At 50.1% G+C, this 16,884-nt stretch overlaps 1 long non-coding RNA gene across 1 annotated transcript; it reads right to left on the bottom strand.

The window, feature by feature from the left end:
* Window positions 1-13,078: 13,078 nt before the first annotated feature.
* On the bottom strand, window positions 13,079-15,789 carry LOC102550122 (uncharacterized). Its single transcript, XR_351951.5, has 3 exons — window positions 14,915-15,789; window positions 14,085-14,452; window positions 13,079-13,939 (listed from the first exon to the last, which is right to left on the bottom strand). It is a non-coding gene; the product is annotated as an uncharacterized LOC102550122 (long non-coding RNA).
* Between the last annotated feature and the right edge of the window lie 1,095 nt (window positions 15,790-16,884).

The raw sequence follows: 16,884 nt of genomic DNA, 5'->3' as shown, positions 1-16,884 counted from the left end.
CCCCCTCTCACCCCCTCCCCCAGCTCTGGCTACAGATGTGTGACCTTGGAACTTCAATTCTTTGAGTGTGAGGCTCATTGTTGTTGAAAGGGGTGATGTAGGTCAGCTCTGGAGCAGAAGGGGCTCCACAAACACCTCCCCAAGGCTGACCTCAGAAGTTCTGCCTGCTGCTGGCAGCACTCCCCTTAGAAGCCCATGGAGCAGACTCACCCACCCTCTGCCTGTCCTCTAGGCAGCCAGCTCCCTCAGTGGCCTAGCAAACAAGCAGGCTGCAATGCTCTGGAGCAGTTCTCACCATCGTCATACTCCGGGAGACCTGGGTAAAAAGAGCAAACTGCAGCTCCCCGCTCAGGAAGAGTCTGCCTCTTCACGAGGAAGGAATTTTGGGTCTAAATTTTACAACTCCCGAAGGGTTCTGATGGGAACGTAGTGTCTCACCCCAAACGTTTCCTCAGAATTAACCAGAGTCAGGTTTCAGCCTGACTTAGCTTAGCTCTGAAAAGCGCTCTGATCACTCGGTCTCCTGGCGTGTTCTGGCACCACAGACATGTGGTCGCTCCAGGGTTCCTTGCTATGTAGTGCTGTGTTCTGAAATTAAACGGTGGTAGAATGAGGAGCCTTGGCTGCCCAACTTGATCCTTAGTGACTTCTGCATCCTGATAGAGGCCTGTAGACAACCTTGCAGGGCTCTTAGAATGAGTATGACAAGCATGGCTTGTGGCTGTCCCTTCATTGTTGTTATAGACCTCGGGGAGAACACAGAACCCAGGTCATCGAAAGCCCTGCTCCACGAGCCCTGTGCAGGATTCCCAGACAAGGCCTGATGGAAGATACAGCCACGGAACAGAGGGGTGGAGCATCTCTTGGGTTGTGCCTGGCTCCAGGGGTCTGCAGGTTTCTGGGGTTTGTCACTCTGGGGCTGGCAGTCCTACTGCTAGAATGGGCAGCTATGACACCCTGAGTGGAGCCCAGATGCTGGAAAGATTATGACCTCTGGGACTCAAAGCAGATTGTGCTGGCCTATCAGTTATTACTAAGGTGGCCATGTAGGCTGGGACCTTAGGGAGAGCACTAGTCTTCTCTTTCTGACTCCCTATAACACCCTCAGATAGGGTGCTCACAGATAGCAAAGCTGGGCCCCCTTTGAACTCTCAGAGCCTGTGTCCTCATCTAGGAAATGATGACAGGCACAGCTACTGTTTACAGAATATGTGGCCTGGCTAGGCTCTGCATTAAACCTGTCACATAGGAACAGCGCTGGTAGTTTAAGGTTCTTTAGACCCTGGGCAAGCCCTACCACAGAACCCTGGCTGTTTGCAGAGGTGTGTGAGCTCCCTCTGCTGGAAGGTAGGTGAATTGTAGCAAAGAAAGGTGAGAAGAAGGCAGACTTCAGCAGAGGTACGGCTTTGGAGGTGCGTGCTTATCCTGGTCTTCTACAGATGAGAGAACTAAGACCAAGGCCAGCCACCCCACTGGATGGCCTCTTTCAAGACTGCCTTGTGGCTCTGGGGTTTAGGAGCTCCCATCTGCAGAGAGGGGAGCCATGCGGATTCAGTTTTAATGGAGCCCTCCGAAGCCCCACGTAGAACCTTTGCTATCCATTCCCTCTGGTACTGCCCTGCAGAGCTGCAGGAACCCATACAAGCACAAGAGGCTGCTAAGCTGTCCCTTCCTCTTACCAGGAAGCTGGACTTTGCGGGGAGGTCTGAGGGCTTGGCGGGGTCAGGAATGCTGGACTGTGGCATCTGTCTGGAGAACATCACTCCTAGGAAGCAGACACACTAGAGAGCTGGTGTCTCTCAGCCTGTGCGCTGCTCAGGTATAGGTGGGAGTTGCATCATTATCTGAGGTCTACTCCGATTTGCTCCTCTGACTGGTAATGACACTGCTGTGTATGGGCCTAAGAGGACTTCAGTGGGGGTGCTAGCAGGCTCAGAAGGTTCTAGAAACTTTGTAGCTTTGCCTTGCATGTCACTCACAGCACTCTTGTCTAGGAGCTTTGATGTGTTGGACAGACACTTATTTTATTGTCGATGTCTGCTATAAGTATATTAAGTATCTATCTTGAACCTGAAGCTTGAAGATTTAAAACAGCGGTTTTAATCTTGGAGGTCAAACAACCCTTTCACAGGGGTTGCCTAAGACCACTGGAAAACAGATATTACATTACGATTCATAACTCTAGCAAACTTACAGTTATGAAGTGGCAACAAAAACGACTTCACGGTCAGGGGCCACTACAACATGAGGCACTCATAACACTAGGAAGGCTGAGAACCACCAGATTAAAACAATGGCCTGGGATCTGGAGGATGTGGGATATGATGTGTGTGCCTCCCTCCCTAACCTCACCACCAAGCATTTGCTTTAGCCTTCTTTCCCCTCAATAATTAGCCACAGAACTGGTGAAAAGAATGAGCCTTCTTCTCTGCCCTTCCCCCTTGTTTTTACCCACTGTCCCTGGGAGAGCATTTCAACCACAGTTAACTAGTCCTCTGACCGCCAGACAGGACCCTCTCTTACTCACCTCTGGGCAATGTCCCTAAGATATTTGCAAGCCTAGCATGCTGTAGGCTGAGGTTGCCCCCTCTACAGTCCCTTTCCCAGCCCTCCATCCAATCTCCTCTCCTCATGCCAGTCCCCAGCTGCTCTATCCACTCACCACCCTCAGCCACAAGTCACATATTTTCTTCACCCAAACCTACAGAATTTGACCACAGTTTTACTCTCCAGTGGCTGCTCCCCAACAGAGCAAAAGAACCAAAGTTGGGGCTAATCTGGTGCCAGTGAGCGGGAAGATTCCCACCACAAACCTCTGCATACAAGGGCCCCTCCCTTCCAGGAAGAAAAAGGCTGGTTTAGTTCCTGGAACAGCTGCAAGTCAAACTGTCACACAAAGCTACCTGACTCCCAACTAAAAGTCCTGAACGGTACAGTGAGTCGATCTGAAAGTTGCTTCTCTCCACCAAATGCGCACAGTACCCTGCCTGGTTACCACCGTGCAAATTCTGCCCCAATTGTTTGAATTCTGCTCCAATTGTTTGCAAGGCATAAAACTCCCTGTTAGAGTTTGCTCAGGGTCCTCTCCCCTTGAAGTGGGATGGCCCCGACATGATTAAACTCCTCTTGCTTTTGAATCGATCACTGCCTCTGTGAGTCTCATTTCAGGATGTCCCGGTAGAGGTTCATTTCGAGCCTCACAAGAGCTTTGCCCAACAGAACCCTCTAAAATGAGGTATGTGTGTCTCATTCCCCTGCTGTAGTGGTGTGAATAGGAATGTCTCTCTTAAGCTCATATGTTTGAGTGCTTGGTCATTAGGGAGTGGCACTATTAGGAGGTGTGTCCTTGTTGGGGTAGGTGTGTCACTGGGGCTTTAGAATTCCTAATAGACAGGCCCAGCATCTTCTCCCTGCCTAATTCCTGCATATCCAGATGGAGATCTCTCAGTTCCTCTCCAGCACCAATCATGTCCGCCTCAGTGCCACCATGCTTCCTGACAGGATGACAGTTAAACCTCTGAACTGTAACTCAGACCCAGTTAAATGCTTTCTTTTTTAAGAGTTGCCTTGGCCATGGTGTCTCTGCACAGCAATAGAACTTTGACTAGGACAGAAGTTGGTACCAGGGCCTGGGGTATGGCTGTGACAGACCTGGCCATGCTTCTTGGCAGAATGTGGACTTTGGGACAGTTGAGTGCTTTAAGTGGGGCTTGACGGGCCATGCCAGTAGGAGCAGGGAAGACAGTGGTTGGATTATGATGCACTGGTTTCAGAGGAGAAAAATTATTAGTAAGTGGTCTACAGCTCATTCTTGTGCTATTTTGGTGAAGAATGTGACTGTTTTCTGCCCGTGTCCAAAAAATAAAAAAATAAAAATAAAAGTCTGCCAGAGGTTCAGTAGAAGATATTGGATTAACAGAGTTGGCAGAGAAAATTTCAAAACAGTCTAGTATTGGCCAAGCGTTACTTGGTTGTTAGTGGCCAGTCTCACACAGAGCTATCTATAATGAAAAGGAGAAAGCTGGGCAAGGAAAATTACAAAATGTTCAGTTTGGGGAGAAGGGGGCACCGGAGTGTGCTGAAGCTAAGTGTTCAAGGAGGTATAAAGAGTGAAGAAAAGCCTGGTGTTAATGTAACACAGGGAGTGAGTGATGACCTGGGTAAGACCCCACCCAGCTAAGCTTCCAAGCTGTAAAAAGAAATTTTAAAGAAGTTTGGGGCCAGGTGTTGTTGCACACATCTTTAATCCCAGCACTTAGGAGGCAGGGGCAGGGGCAGGGGCAGGGGCAGGGGCAGGGGCAGGGGCTGGGGCAGGGGCAGGGGCTGGGGCAGGGGTTGGGGCAGGGGCAGGGGCTGGGGCTGGGGCAGGGGCTGGGGCAGGAACTGGGGCAGTGGAAGGGACAGGGGCAGGGACAGAGGCAGGGGCAGGAACTGGGGCAGGGACAGGGGCAGGGGCAGGGGCTGGGGCAGGGGAAGGGACAGGGGCAGGGGCAGGGGCAGGGGCAGGGACTGGGGCAGGGACTGGGGCAAGGGCAGGGGCTGGGGCAGGGGCAGGAGCTGGGGCAAGGGCAGGGGCTGGGGCAAGGGCAGGGGCAGGGGCAGGGGCAGGGGCGCTCTGAGTTTAAGGCCAGCCTAATCTACAGAGAGAGAGAGAGTTCCAGACACCCAAGCTTAATGAGTGAAGGAAACCATCAAAATCAGAAAGCCAATGAAAATGTATTTGAACAAGGGGGCCGTGTTCCAGCCTCAGTAAGCAGCAGAGCTTGGCAGCCTCAGCCACACGGCTCTGGCTTTAAGTCAAGGATACAAGAAAGGGGTTATGAACTCTCCCTCTGAGGGTAAGGAGCCACTGAGTTCAGATGTGTACCAGGATGTCCCTGCATGGAGGCCCAGAGAAGCCTTTTCACGAAGCTGTGATGGAGAAGCCTGGATTTCGTTGGAGACCCCAAGATGTTGGGATGTCAGAGCTGTGGGATACCTGCCCAGGAAAGATGCTAACAGGCCGTGAAACTAGCCTTTGCCAGAGAAGTGTGTTGCAGTCAATAAAGCTGAAAGGAAATGGAGGTCTGAAGAGCACTTTGACGTCAGACATGGAGAGGCAGAGTTGCCCAGCTGGCTTCAGCCTTGCCTTGGTCCAGTGTTTCCTCACTGAGCTCCCCTCCACCCTTTGCGAATGGTGTTTTGCATTCTGTGCAGTTGTACTTATTCTGCTCTAGCTTCGAATCTATCAAAGATTACAGCTAAGAGACTGCCATGAGGCTCAGAAGAGACTCTGGGCTTTTAAACAGTACTGACTCTGTTACAGACTTTTGAAGTTGGACTAAGTGCATTTTTGTGTTGTGACAGGGCTACAAGCCTATGGGAGGCCAGGGAGTGGAATGTGGTGGTTTGAATAGGAATGACCTATTGTTGGAGGAAGTGTGTCACTGTGGGTGGGCTTTGGGCTTCTAAATGCTTGAGTCAGGCCCAGTCTCTCTCTCTCTCCCGCTCCCTCCCTCCCTCCCTCTCTCCCTCCCTCCCTCTCTCCCTCCCTCCCTCCTTCCCTCCCTCCCTCCCTCCCTCTGCCTGCTGCTTGCAGATCTGGATGTAGAACTTTCAGCTCCTCTCCAACACCATGCCACATGCTTCCCGACACAAGGACAGTGAACTAAACCTCTGAACTGTAAACCAGCCCCAATCAAATGCTTTCTTTTATAAAAATTGCTATGGTTAGAGCCTCTCCACAGCAATAGAACTTTGACTAAGACATCTGCTTAAAAAAATATTTTAAAAGCTGGGCCGTGGTGGCACATGACTTAAAGCTCAGTACTGGGGAGGCAGAGGCAGGTGGATCTTTGTGAGTTTGAGGCTAGCCTGGTCTACAGAGCTAGTTCCAGGACAGCCAGGGCTACACAAAGAAACCTTGTCTCAAATGTATGTATAGGGAAGGCTACATGTCTGGGGATTTACCACTGACTCTTCCTGTCAGCCAGGAATAATTCTTGTAAGGTCAAGAGATCTAGGCATGATCAGAAACCTACCCTACAGCCACGCCACCTCTCTTGGAAGGATTCTAGCAGGCTGCACAATGAGGCCACTCAGGGCCAGTCGGGGGTGAGGCTAGAATATGGGAACGGTCCTTTCACAGCTAGACTGGGTCCTCCACGAATGTGCTCAAACCCTGAGCCTGTCCATACACACTCCAATGCGAGACTCGCCTTTGATATAGCTGAGATGAAGGCTGGAGAAGAGGCAAAACCTGAACCAGTCTTGAATATGGAAAGACCAAGCTCAGTGTTGGCAGAGAGCCAGCGCATGCAGGCTGGGGTCAGGCTTCGTGCATCAGCATGTGAAGGAGGAGTGATTGCTTGGAAAGGGACATTGGAGCTAGATCCCATTTTTCCAGGCCAGAGAGTTTAAACTCCATCCAAAAGGTCAAAATGAGAGCCTATGACAGTGTGCTGGGGTTGGGTGGGTTAATTTACAGAAAGTTCTGTCACCAGAGAAATGGTAGTTTCCAGTAATGGCCAGCAGAGGGCAGCTCTAACTCACATTTCCTTAGCCCCAAACCTGTTCAACATAAATCTAAGATCCTGGCCTGGCTCTTTAGAGAGGGAAGAAAAGCACCAGTTGGCAAAGGAAAAACGGGCCAGCTGTGCGCAGCTGGAGGAGAGGGATACTGGCCATTTATGGCCAGTTGAAGCGAGGTCAGGTGATATACCCCACATAGCCTACTTCCTTCCTAGCTGTACAGGCCTTTGGTATCCTTAGCCACTCTTTCCCTGTAAGGAAAATTACAGAATCCAATTGGTGTCTGAGTTTAGCTTCTGGGGGTTGCCAGTCTCTTTGGAATCAAACCAAACAGAAGAATTCATGTGGCTGAGGAGAAAGAAATGCAGGGCCTTTGATCTTTCCTTCCCTAAGAAGGTCGGGGGAATTGTCAGGATGAGGGGAAGGTGTTCTATCCTTGGGCATCTCACAGGTGCTTAGCCAGCCAGTTCTGTGCTAGGGGCCAAGAGGCAGAATGCCAGGTAAGTACCCCACCTTCCCAGACCCCCCAGTTCACACTGAACACCGTTTGACCCAGCTGATAGGGACGGAAGGTGATGTAGACGCAGGAGAAAGGACTGTTCCTCCTCTGGGCAGGGAGCTAGAGGTTTTGATGGAGGATCTGACATAGGAGGGAGGCACTGGAACGTGGATAGGGTTTTATCGGCTGAAGAGGGAAGAACAACCCTGACAGGACCCGCGTGAGCAGAAGCACCAGGCTGACTCTGCCTGCAGAGAACACTGATGATCTTGTCAATGAATATGGTTAGAGGTGCCTTTAAATAACCTTTGGGTGAACTTTGGGCCTCTGGCCAGTGTTAGTTCTCATCTTCAAACCACCTTGTGCTGTCACCGTCTCCACAGATGACAAGTCGGAAAATTAAAGCGACAGTCCTAGTAAGTAGCCCGGGAGCCTCGTAAGATGATGTTCCTGTTCCGGCTCATGTGACCCCACGGTGCACCTACTAGTTAGGGGGTATATGTGATGTGCATGGAGAACAAAGACATAGGTCTTTCTGTCCTGAGAGGGGTCTCCATTTTTGGCTTTTTCCTCTCTGCTGGAGCTATAAGATCTTCTGGCTAGAAACCCATCCTCAAAGAGCCGCTCATACGTGTATTTCTTTTTTCACACTTTTCCTTTACCTTTTTCAGAGGATTTCCTGTGTGAACTGTGCCCTTGTGGGCCAGAGTTTGGGTCCCCCGACTCCACCCCAGGCAATGTCAGTGGAGGAATGTATTCCATCCGATTGGCCTTGTAGGCAAGTCTGTAGGGCATTTTGTTAGCTAATGTTTTAATATTTGATGTGGGAGGAGAGCCCATCCCACCATGGGCAGCGGTATCCCCTAGGCAGGTGGTCCTGAGCTGTATGAGAAGCGAGCTGAGCAAGCCATGAGCCGTGGAGAGCACGCCAGTAATCAAGTCTCCCCCATAGCTCCTGCCTCTGTTGTGGCTTCAATTCCTGTTCTGACTTCCTCTGTTGATGGATTCTAATCTGTAAACCCAAATAAACAGGACCTTTCCTCTCCGAGTCGCTTCAGATCATAGCGTTCATCAAAGCAAAACAAAGCAAACTAATTTACCCTCCTTCCCCAGGAGCCGTGTCTGCCTGTTTATTTCTCTGTCTGTCCATCTGTCCACCTGCCTTTCTGTCCATCTAGAGTGAAGGTGCTGAGAGGACATGGCCCTCTATGACCTCTTGTCTAGACTTGTTCTTCTGGGGCTTCCCACCCCTGCTGAACACCTTCTGATCCTTGGTTGTGAGCCTAGCCTTTATGTGCTGAACCGTCTCTCCCTCCGCCCCTTCTGGGATTTGTAGTACCACCACCTCCCTGTTCAGCATCTCACACCATTCAGAATTTCCACCTTGGTCTGCTTGGGCTGTAAACAGGAAAGATTTGTTTCTCTAGATTTTGGAGACTGAGAAGTCTGCCATCAAGGCATCAGCGAAATTACTGTCTGCTGAGGCCTGCTCTCCGGTTCACACATGGTGCCTCTTGCTGTGTCCACGTGGGGCAGAAGGTATTCTGTAGTTCCTTGGAGTATCTTCTAATGCACATGGTCACCTCACAAAACCTCCCCTTCCTGATGCCACTGCCTTTGGGACTAGAGTTTTAGGATAGTGAAAATAATTAAGCTAGAGCATTTTGTGATACCCTCCCCAAGCCCTAAATGTGTGTCATTCTCAAGTACAAAATTCATTCATGGGTTTGGGGATTTGACTCAGCGATAGGGCGCTTGCCTAGCAACCGCAAGGCAACGGTTTGGTCCCCAGCTCCGAAAAAAAGAAAAGGGAAAAAAAATTCATTCATTTTATCCTAATAGCCTGGAATATCTTAACTAATGCCAGTAGCAACTAAAGTCTAAGTTCCAGGCTTTGACCAATCAGATATAAGTATATCAGGTGTAAGATTCAGGTATAATTATTCTGCACATGTGCACACACACACACACAAACACACACACACACACACACACACACACACACACACACACACACACGGGGGGGTGATTATCTTCTGTGACTTGACTTTACAGACTTCAGACTGGGCACTGCCTATGCTGTGTTACTAAGGAGTTGTAGCTGCGACGTTGTGGCTCTCCTAGGCTGGAATTGCTCCTGACAATTTGTGATCTTGACAGCTCACTGGTCTGAGACCTTGGGTGTTTCCCCCAATCCCATGGCTCCCACTAGACACTGCCCTGGTGAAGACTGCCTGGGTAAACAAAATTATTACAATCACGGTAAATAATGTAACAGCAGAGAAGCGTATGTAAAAATTCAGAGCATTCGACCTACTCTGCTTTTATCCTGTCCCCACAGGTTCATGCCTCAAGATTTGCTTAGCCTAACATACATCCCTATATAAACAAGAATATGTATAGCTACATGTCAATCTATGTAATAATATTTATATATATTTCACACACACACACACACACATGCATGCACACACGCGCGTGCGCGCACATCACTGAAGGCATCTTATTTTGTAGCCTGTCTCAGTTAACTCCAAGCCACGGCCATATTAATAGCAGTAAACCTACCCACTCTTTGTAATGACTCTGAAGTCTACTGTGGAGATGTGAATGAATCAGTTGTTTTTGGGGGTTGATGGACACTTAATTGTTTATCATTTTTGTCACTGCAAACGGTGCCGAGATGATTATATTTTCAGAGTAGTCACTAATAGTGTTTGGGCTCAAAATTTGAACACGTGCTCTCAAATTGCCTTTCAAAAGCACTGGGACAGTTTCTAGTACCATCAGAGGGTATGTGAATACTGTGTCCTTATATTTGTGCCAACATTGGTATTGTCATATTTTAAAATCTTCGCTCATTCTGGTAAGTGAAAATATGTAATTTTAAACTTTCAAAGGCTTTAAAAGTAAGGTTGAGCATTTTCTCTGCACAGGTGCTCCCCTTAGCCTAAGGAAGTATGTTCTAATATCCTACGACTGTGTAAAAGTACAGATAGTACCAAACTCTATATACATACATACAGGCATACATACATGCACACGTACATGCATAAATACATACATACATACATACACACACACACAGATGAATGTCATTTCTTTACTTGTCATGCTGAGAAATTTTATCTTTCCGTTAAAGGGAACACTTTAAGCCCTCACTCCGCCATGCCCAGACTACCAGCATCTCTACTTGGGGATCTTCGCAGCCATTATTGATAAACTAAGTTACTCAAACACAAGCACTGTGATAACACACTGTTGGTGTGAGGACCAAGACCAGCACCTAGTGATTAGCACACAGAACACAGACATGTTGGACAAACCCACCCTGGTCAGGAGGGCTTGGAACACGACAGTGTGGTACGATATAAAGCTTCCGGATAGTGGTTATTTCTGGAGTTCTCCATTTAATGCTCTTGGATTGTGGCTGACCACCGGTAACTAAATCCTTGGAAAGCAAAAACCACAGATAAGACTACTGTATTTGTGGATTACCTGAGCTCTTTCCCCTTCTATGTGGATCCCATATTGTTGACCACTTGGGGGTCATGTTAGCTTTATTCGTAGGGGTTTTAGATTAAGCAAATAAGCTTCTAAAATGGACTTTCCCATTTCCATCACTACCGAGTCCATGTTTGGAAAGATTTTGTTAAACTGCGGTTTCAGTCGTTACTGCTTTCTTCGTTTTCTCCATCTGATCCCTGTGTACTTCCTCCAGTGTTTATTAGCACAAGATGGCCAGCATTTCTGCTTTGAGTTGTATAATAATTGTAGCCAAAAGCAAAGGCTGGAATTTTTGTTAATCCCAGAAAGCTTGCCCTTGTCTGAATGCAGAAACAATCACTGGCTTTCTCAGAACTTTAAGGGGCTTGAGAAACTTCAGGAATCTGGGGCCACTGGTGGGTCTCTATGGTCTTGGGTTTGACCTTTTGGCCTTTGTCCATCTTTGGCCCGCCTTTGTCCAGCTCTGCTCATACTCACCAGCAGTGTGGTCTGCACCTGTGTGCACCCCTCCATCCAGCTGCGATCCCCGAGCTCCGGAGAGTGGGCCAAGTGTTTACATATTTCCCCCCTCTGTTTATAGGCACATGTGGGTGTGGGTCCCTCTTGCTGAGGCTGGGCCAAACCTGCTTGTGGCTGTTCAATGGGGCTTTATGGGAATCTGAGCCCTGGGAACTGAGGGGAAGCTACAAGTGGAGGGAGGCAGAAGGAAGCTCACCATGAGAGCCACAAGCTGGCCCCAAGCCCTTCTGCTCCTCCACTAAGGCCTTCTTCCTTGGCAGGTGGGTGGGGCTGGATCTTCAGGAATATTGCAGTTCCCTAGAGAGTGAGCAAAGACTTTGAAGGGAGACAGGTTTGCAGAGTCCCACAGTTGGGAGAGAGGAGCTGAACAAAAGAAATGGACCTGCGTGTTCCACTGGAGGAAAGGTATCAACGCAGATGGAGAACTGGAGGGGGGTGGATTTAAGTTCCTAAGCAGCTTCTTCTCATTCTGGAGGGAATATAGGTAACCCCTAAATTAAGATCAAACAGGAAGGACTGAAGTCCAGACTTGGCTATTGGTGTGTGACTTCTGCCTATGGTAGGAGGGGAGGAATCCACAGGCCCTGAGTGTGTGTGTGTGTGTGTGTGTGTCTGTCTGTCTGTCTGTCTGTCACTGGGTCACATGTTGCCACTGTGGTAGTGTTCTAGGGATGCCAGAGGTGAGAGACAGAAAGAGTAGTTAGGAAACTGGTGGACAAGCTTCTTTCCTTACCTACTAGCTCGATAAATATTTAGTAGGCGCACTCTGTGTGCCAGGCACTATTCTAGGAAAGCTCTATCTTAGGGAGCACTGGCTCTACCTCCACGACAAAGTCCAGGCTCACTTGTCTGTTCCTTCTCAGCATCTTGCCCATTCGCTGAGGTTCTGACACCATACCTCACAGTGCCCATCCAGGCCATCCTCCTGCAGGGTCTCCTGAACTCTGCTGCAGCCTCTTCTCTGAAATCTACTCTGTTCAGTTCACCTCCCTTTCTCCTTCCTTCCTTCCTTCCTTCCTTCCTTCCTTCCTTCCTTCCTTCCACTTCCCTGGTTTTGTAGCCGGTAGGAAATCAGCAGAGCCTTTGTTCTGGCCTGAGCACTTTGCCTAGGCCTGGGCTAGTCTGGGAACACTGGGGAATGGATAGAAGGGTCCTTGTTCTTAAAGCAATCACAGGTCAAAAGGGATACGCACTGTCTACCACTGAAAGCGTCCTGGTGTCCAAACGGTGGTCTGATGGTCCCCAGGACACAGTAGAGGCCCTGGGAACAGTCCTGACTGGACACTGTCTTGCTGGAAGCCTCACCATAAGCAAACTCACCATGTTCATTTCTGTTACCGTTCGTTCTCAGAGAACTGTAGCCAAGTGGCACATACCTGTCCGACTGCCCAGCCAGGACGAGGGCTGTCAAGTCCTCAAAGGGGAGCAAAGCATAGGCTTGCAACAGGGCAGGAGGGGGCTGGGGGCTTGCTGAAGCTGTGTTAGTAGTCAGCCTTTCTCTCTAGAACAAAGCACTTGGGTTTGACCCCAGGATGGTTGGCTGCAAAGCCTACTCCTATCAGGGAAGAGAGATGCTCTTCCGCTGGGCTTGGAGGTGGTGATATGGGTGACCATTCCCTCTCCTCCCTTTTCTCCACATTCGTATTGTTCATTTCATGAATGGGGTGTGAGAGCTGTGGGTGTGGACTACTAGAACAGTGGGCATCTGTCTGCCCCTTCCCCACAGCCAGGATTATCCGACAGAGTTATGGAGACCCTGGCTGCCACTCAGGGTGCTGCAGCATCAGCCCCCTTCTCTGTTCCCTCACACCATCCTCCTCTCTGATTTTGAACCATACAACATATTCCTCTTCTCTGTCAGCCTGTTCTTCCCTCAGAGGCTGTGAAGGAGTATGGAGTCTGGGACACTAACTGACTCTCGACCTGACTCTGAACCTATATAATGGGTGTACACACCCACTATGCTGTAAAGATCTGCTAGAGACCAAGCAATTGAAGAGTACACATGGAAACTTCCAGAAAATTGATGAAGCATGGATCATTTGTTCATTTCATAAGGATTTATTGGGCATAGACTCTGTGGCAGGCTCTGTGAAGGTTTGTAGTGGTACAGTCATGAGGAAAAGAGATAGACACCACCTCCACCAGGCTTGCAGCCTAGGGAGAGAGGCAGACAGTATGAATTTGTCTCAGTTCTAAAATCCAGGGCTGCGGATGTATCTCAGTGGTAGAACATACATGAGTTCAATTCCCAATACCAGAAAAAAAACCACAAACCCCCAACTAACAAGCCTAATTGCATCCAGTATGGCTGCTGGAGAGACTCCTGAGGAAGGAGGCTTTAAGCTGAAAGACGAGGGTTGGTTGGGTAGAGCAGAGAAAGAGCCCCTAGGATAGGGGTGTTAAGTCCTCAAAGGGGAGCAAAGCATAGGCTTGCAACAGGGCAGGAGGGGGCTGGGGGCTGAAGCTGTGTTAGTAGTCAGCCTTTCTCTCTAGAACAAAGCACTTGAAGTGTTTGCCCTTGGCTCAGTCTTAGAGGCCTTGATCCATTACCGCCCTGAAGACTGTGGACCTGTGGCAGAGAGACAGCATCCATCTCCCCACACTCGAGGTGCAAAACAGAAGACTGGGTGAATCAGGAGGTTGCCGGGGTCCCACACTCCCTCAGGATTTAAAGACATCCCACAGAACCCATCCCTAAAGGTATACTGTTTCTCACCAGCACCTCTCTGGGGATCCAGCCTTTAGCACGTGTCTCTTAGGAGGACAGGGCTGGATCAGCTATGGCATGGCAAAAATAAGTGACTGACTTATTTTTGGAGTGAATCCACAAGCCTCTCCCAGGCCATTTGCTCTTGGAACTGGTTCCTGGACGTCTCCCTGCCTTCTTTACCTTCAGCCTCCATCCTGTGTGAAAGGAAGCAGGGCCCGGTGAAGAGGTTCCCACCTCCTTCCAGAGCTGAGGGCCAACTGATTGGAAGCAGATGGCATGGCCGGGGGGCGCTCCCTGGGAGTGGCAGAGCCGTGGTGGGCCTGGCTCCCCTGTGCTGACCTCAGACCTGCACGGCTGGGATGTTCAGGCCGCAGACTCTCAGTCAGCAAAGCTGCTTCCGTCCTGCCGTGAGATGGTCACTGTGGCTGCCCACACACTGACCCTGCAATTTTCCTGCCATGGTGAGAAGCCGCCTGCATTCCAACTGGGTCTTCATTCAGCCTGGCTTCGGGAGGGAGAGATGCCAACTAGAGTCTTGGGAAGTCACAAGGCCGGCAGAGGTCATCTTACCTGTCCTTCATGAACCAGTGCTGTGAATGTGCAATGTGAAGCCACTGGGGTTCCACTTGCCGTGCTTTAGTCTACTCTGGCTGAGCACTGGGTCCTCAGGAGGGCGTAGTCCTCACTAATAGCTCCACGAGCTCCAGCTGTTAGGAAGATGCGTGGCTGAGGCTCAGGGAGAGCACCTCGTCACGTGACTGCTAAGTAGGGAACTGGGAGCTGGTCCTTTGTGGTGTCTGTCGCACCTGTCTCTCTCAGATACTCTCTGCACACATTACTCCTGAGGGAACCTGGGCTTCTCATGCCCTGGGGCCCCCTGGAAACCCGTGAACAGTGCACCGCTGTGGATGCAAAGTGTAGAATGGTCTCTAGGGGGGCTGGGTGGGAGCTCTGCGTAGTGTGCTTGTTATAGGCTCCCTTTGACCTTACCTAGGGCTCTCCATGGAGGGAGTTATTGCTCTGACTGCTGTCTCTGAATGCCCTGGGAAGCTAGCACCCACATATCACCCCATCTTGAACCATGCTTACACAAGAGGCTTTCTCTCAGCTACTCCCAGGGCTATTGTTCATATCCCCAAGCCCCACCGGTACCTAGAAGGTCTACAAACCTCTGGGCTTCATCCAGGGATCCCTCCTTGTGCTTTGACAGCTCCTGAGGATACTTCCCTGACCACCATTTCTCGGGCCATCGCTTTAAGACAGCATCTTCTATCCTGGTCTCTTCTTGATTATCCTGTCACTGTCCAGAAATGCACTTCTTGCTTCTAGAAGCATTCGGTGTTTCTAGAGCATAAAGAGAAAAGGCAGCTGTCAAGTGCTGGACAGCCCCCCCTCCCCTCCCACCACCTCACCTCATGCAGCCCCACTTCAGAATGAGGGATGAAAAGGGACCAAAGCTCTAATGCAGTCTGAAGAGGTTGAGCAGGAGCCCTAGCGAGCTCAGCACTGGAAGAATGGCCACAGAAGGCCCTGGACCATCTTGAACAATAGCCCTGGGAGTAGCTGAGAGAAAGCCTCTGTCATCCTCTGCCGTCTTCAGAGCCATCTGCAAGGTTCCCACGGCTGTGTTATACACTGGTTGGTACAGGGCCCACTTCCTCCTCCGACCACGAGTGACTCTCAGTAAGGTCTTCACTCCAGTTCTCTAAGCAGAGGTACCAAAGATGGGCACACAGACCTAGGTATCCTTGAGCAGTCAGAGAGAGAGAGGCAGCCTTGGGAAGAAGGTGCATTCTTTTGAATACATAGATGCTTCCTGGCTGATGATGGGTCTAGGTTCTGGTAAGTTTATTGTACATTAAGAGCACCATTGAAGATGCAGCTCATAGACCCAGCCTCCCCATAATCACGGCTTAGCAGTTCAGTACCCTGTAGGGTCTCATTGTTGCCTGTCCCCATCACATGGTCCACTGGGAACTGTGGCCGCCTGTCACTTCCCAGCCTCACAAGAGAGCCAGACTACATATCCACAGCCACAGAAAAGACCCACATTCAAAGTGTGTTTTCTAATGTATTAATGCATTGCTTCCATGGCACCAAGCTATACGGCCTTTGTAAGTTTGGGACCATCTGTACTCGACTGGATATTTTTAAAGTAGATTCCAATCAAAGGCATTACAAAAAAATCCACTTCTCAGATGTCTGGTTCTTCCCATGGTTGCCGAGACAACTGGTTCTGTTGAGAGAATATTATGTGCCGGGTACTTAAAAAGTCTCTGACACTCTTAGTGTTCAGGATGCGGGTGCTTTTTGGTCACCGTTTTAAAGGTGATGAAACCGAAACAGAGAGGCACCTTTCCCAAAGTCAGGCACAGAAACAGCAAAGCTGGAAAAGGCGTCTCCAGCCACCTCTCCCTCCTTCCAAGGCCTTCAGCAACAGATTCTCTTTTGCAGCATCCAGAGCACATGCATGCAGAGCCTAGGATCCAGGCTTACAAGGAGGAGTTCTGGAAGGCCCAGGCCTCAGTAAACACTAGTCTCTCTCAGGTAGCCTTCTCCTATCCCAGCTGGGTTCCTATACCATAGCAGTGTGGACACCAGGGCAGCAAATGAGCAGGGTGACCACAGCCCACGAACCCCAGGGGCTCGTGAGTTTCCACTGCCCACCAGCAGGTTTCACAAGCCTACTGACGTTGACAGGGTGTCCTAAATGGGGAGAGCAGGAAGCTCAGGGCCCTGTGGTCTGCCGGCATTGCTCAGAGTTTCCTGGGCTGAGGCTTTCCATGGGGCCTCCACGGGGCTCTGCATCCTGCATCCTGAGGCTTTGTGGATCCCGTCTGGCTCTGAGAGACAAGTCCCTCTGCCTCCAAGCCAGGAGGCCCTGAATCTGGGTGCTAATCCTCAGTGGCCCCTGAATCTGCCAAGGGTCTAAGGTGTCTGAGAGTTTATAGGAACCAGTTCTGCCAGGTGGAGCAGGAACTTTCAGTCAATAGACCTGAGTCCTTCAGATTCAATGCTACTGGTCATATCACCCAAACTCCTGCCTTCATCCATTTTCCAAGAATTGCAGAACACCCAGGAACAGAGAAATGCCTCAGGAGCTGGTAGATCTGGCAGAACCCTGGCCTGGCCCCACAAC

The sequence above is a fragment of the Rattus norvegicus genome, chromosome 2, assembly GCF_036323735.1.
Source record: "Rattus norvegicus strain BN/NHsdMcwi chromosome 2, GRCr8, whole genome shotgun sequence".
NCBI classification, from domain to species: domain Eukaryota; kingdom Metazoa; phylum Chordata; class Mammalia; order Rodentia; family Muridae; genus Rattus; species Rattus norvegicus.
This window is presented reverse-complemented; position numbering and strand designations above follow the sequence as displayed.